This window comes from Psittacula echo, assembly GCF_963264785.1.
Source record: "Psittacula echo genome assembly, chromosome: 24".
Classification (NCBI taxonomy): domain Eukaryota; kingdom Metazoa; phylum Chordata; class Aves; order Psittaciformes; family Psittacidae; genus Psittacula; species Psittacula echo.
The window spans coordinates 2,894,708-2,898,480 of NC_137759.1; positions in this window are offsets into that span (position 1 = coordinate 2,894,708).

Here is a 3,773-nt window from a genome sequence, read left to right on the forward strand (position 1 = left end):
GGACCTTTCACCCGGCGGCGGAAGTGGCGGGAGCGCGCGGAGAGAGGAGAGAACCAACTCGCAGTAGAGAGAGGGGGTGGGAGGAACCACTGCCTGAAAGGGGGGGAATGATTGGGGAAGACGGAACTATTCTCCTTAGTGAGGGGGGTACAGAGAGAATTGAGGGTGACAGAGGGTAAAACAAAGGACAAAGAAACTCTTATTTAGCCGCTCAGCCTCAGAAGTGGGTCTCTGATTCAGCATTTGTTGCCGCCGTGGGGAAATTGTGGCGATATTCTCATCCTTCAGCTCGCCAATCCACCCTCACCGGGAGGATGGTTGGGTCCAAGTGGGTGAGCTTGCAGAGAGAGGCCGAGGAAGTGTTTTCCGCCGGGCGTTGGTGGTATAGTGGTTAGCATAGCTGCCTTCCAAGCAGTTGACCCGGGTTCGATTCCCGGCCAACGCAAAGCGCTCTTTTTCGCACTTTACTTTTTTTACCCCTCTTTCTACCGATTCCAAAGCGGGCTCAGAATGCGCCTACACCCGAAGGGCCGCATCTCGCCCCGCCTGGATGAGTGTTACCCACCTCAGCCCCGGCTGTCGCCACCGGGGCGCAGCGGGACGGGCGTGCTGGCCGATGGGGTGGGACATGATGCCATTACTTGTCTCCGCAGCGAGGCCTATGAATCGTCGAGAGACAGCGGGGAGAGAAAGAAAATAAAAGGGGGGGGGGGGGAAAAGGAAAAGAGAGAAAAAACAAACGACAATGAAAAATTTTTATGTTTCCGCCCGGGATCGAACCGGGGACCTTTCGCGTGTGAGGCGAACGTGATAACCGCTACACTACGGAAACCCGCTGTTAAAGCCTCTTCTGGGCGGCGGTGATGTTGGTGCCTTCCAGTGGGGCTGAACTCACCCCTCACCTCACGGGAGCCTCAGATAAAACCTGCCCCAAACGCCGAGAAAAGCGGGGCGGGATAATAGCATTAATTAGTGCTAATGATTAATTAGTGCTTCCGGAGGCCCACCCGCCCCAAGGGGTGGCTGAGGCGCGTCTCCGCGCCGTGCTGGGCTGCATGGCGGCGGCGCTCCCCTCAGGAAGGGGCCAGCTCCAGAAGGGGTTTCGCCGCTTCCCGCTGAGGGGGAGCTGAAGGGGCTCAGCCCGAGCCGGCCTCGCAGCCTGCCTCGAGCTGTGGCAGCCATCGGCAGATCCGGGCCTGGCCTCAGTGCCCCGGCCCGGTTCAGGAGGCCGGGAGGAGGGTGAAGGAGTTCGGGGCGTTCCTTGTTCGAAGGAGCCGCTCCTCCTGAGGCTGCTGCCAGCAGATGTCGGTAGAACAGAGCCGACAGGGAGCGGAGCGTCCCGCGGAGCTGCTGCGCGGGCCAGGAGCGGCCTTGGCGCGGACCGAGCTGGGCCCAAGTTTGCCCTCCCTGCAAATGGCGCTTCTCCAATGCACGCAGGTCTCTGTTCTCGTCCCTCCAAGGAGCTGTGCAAGAAGGGCCGAGCAGGGGGCCATGGTGCCAGCATCACCCTGCGGTGAGTGTCCCATCGCTGAGGTTTTGGGTCAGTCCCGCTTTATGTTAACGCACCCATGGCAGGCGCTCTTTTTGGGTAAAACCTCGGCCCTTGGAACCAGGCAGTAGTATGGGAACCGTTTTTCCTGCTCTATTTTGTTTGTTGAAGTGTTTAATGCTCTGCTGGCTGCAGAGGAAAGCTTTGAAGGGGGAAATGTCTCATAAACCCAGATGGAAGGGAAAAGAACCTTGCTTTTAATAAAATTTACTTTTAACAAAATCTACTTTTAATTTTACAGTTTTGTAGCTGATCTCTTGATTTGGGGCTAAAATGGATGGAGAGGAGGTTGTACCATGTCCTTTACCTCCAGTAGCTTATCCTGGTCTGCCTTGTGATGAGGATTAGAACATGACATTAAGGTCCATGGCAAACCTGAAGACTTGGGACTTGTTTGCTTCACTCTGCTGTTGAGCACCCTGTTTTGGGCCCCCCTTGCCTGCAGGGAAGGACTCTGGCAGCAACCTTTGCGCTGTGCATCAGTGGAGTGCGCTGAGGGCAAACCTCATCGATAGCTGAGGGCAAAGTCCTCTCCCTAGAGCAGGAGGAAGTGGATCTGTAAAATGAGCCAAGACCATCAATGGAAAGATTCAAAGGCTTCTGGGTTTGTTTTCCTCCACAGACCCCTTTCAGGCTGGTGAGCAGTGGAGAAAGGAGAGCCGCAGAGCGCACAGCCCCAGGCAGGAAGCTCTTGGAAGATACCTGTGGGAGGCAGGAATGAGATGAAAGCTGTTGTGCTGCCAGTGCTAACTCCCAGACCTGCAGAGTTCAGATATTCTGGTGGTCAGTAAGCCAGCGCTGGGCTCTGGTAGCCTTGAAACACAGCGTGTGGATGGGGTGCGGGCTCTAGATCCTCCTCCTATGGGCAACACTGAGATCACAAAGCTCCCTCTTGGTGCGGGCTGCATCCTGCTCCTGGGGGTGTTCTTGCTCTTCTTACAAAGCTCCATTGGCAGTGACTGTTCAAGCTTTACCCTACAGGACAAAGAGACTGGCAGCATTTTAGTCTCCCTTCCAGCGCCTGACCTATGCCACTTCTTCTGCTCCCAGGACTTACAACCCCTGCCGTGCTGCTCGGTGTGAGAGCTCTCTCTACCTCACCCCCCTCATCAATGGCAGCCTTTAGAGAGCTAGGAAGGACTGTCACATAAACCCCCAAGGGAAGGAAAGCAGGGGGCTCATTTGGAGGTGGAAGGTGGCTCTTCTCTGCTATTATCACCCGCATCTGCCCTTTCTGAAGCAGGGAACCCTCCCCCTGCCAGTCCTTTCAGCAGTGCGCTGGAGGCAGCCATGCTGGGCTTTGTTTGCCTGACACGCTGCGATGGTTGTGGAGTCCCATCTCCCCTTTCCCTCCCTCTGCTCCCGAAGCAGCCTGCGTGGCTGTTACAGGAGAGAGGAGCTCGGAGCACTGCCGAGCAGGAGAGCTGACAATCAGGGCTGGGAGACAACTCTGCCTTGCACAATACCCCCCCAATTAGCCATTCATTTCTGCTCCCTCTAAAATGAGGAGCACAGCCCTTGTGCTGGGAGATAAAACAAGAGCGGCTTCAATAGCACTGATTTAAATTAGGTCAGGGTAGCTTTTGTGTGGCAGGGACCACACAATAGCAGTCACACGACTGTGGAGGGGAGCAGCATAAAGGAAAAGAGGCCAAGCAAGTGGCACAGATGCTGGGAGTCAGTGGGTGCTGGGAGATGAGGGGTGTATGCACAGGAGTGATAGCAGAGGGGCAGGCACTCCATCCAGCACGTGATGCTAATACATAAAAGGGCACACATGGTCAGCGTGGGACACAGACGTCAAATATTGTTTCTGCTAAGCCAAACCTATCAGCTAGTTCTGCCACACTAAGGGGTGCAAGAGCACTGCCATGCTCTCCTCAGCACTGGGGACTGGGCTGGTTGCAATCCTCAGCACTGACTAGCACCATGGTTTGCAGTTTCTTACTCCTCAGAAGTTCATCAAAAGCACACACCTAACCTGAGCCCCTGATGTACCATGAAATCCTATGCTCAGGTCTTTGTGTATTGGTGGGTTTGGGGGAAAAAACCCAGCATTTTTCCCTCTAAATGATTTCTTAACCCAGATTCTCAAAGGCCTCTTCAGTGAGAGGTCCTTCAGTGAGAGTTGCCCAGGAAAGTATGAGCACTGGAGGCTAGTACCAGTTCGCATTAATATTCCTATAGCTGTTACTACAGCAGTTATGCAGATCCATGTGTATCC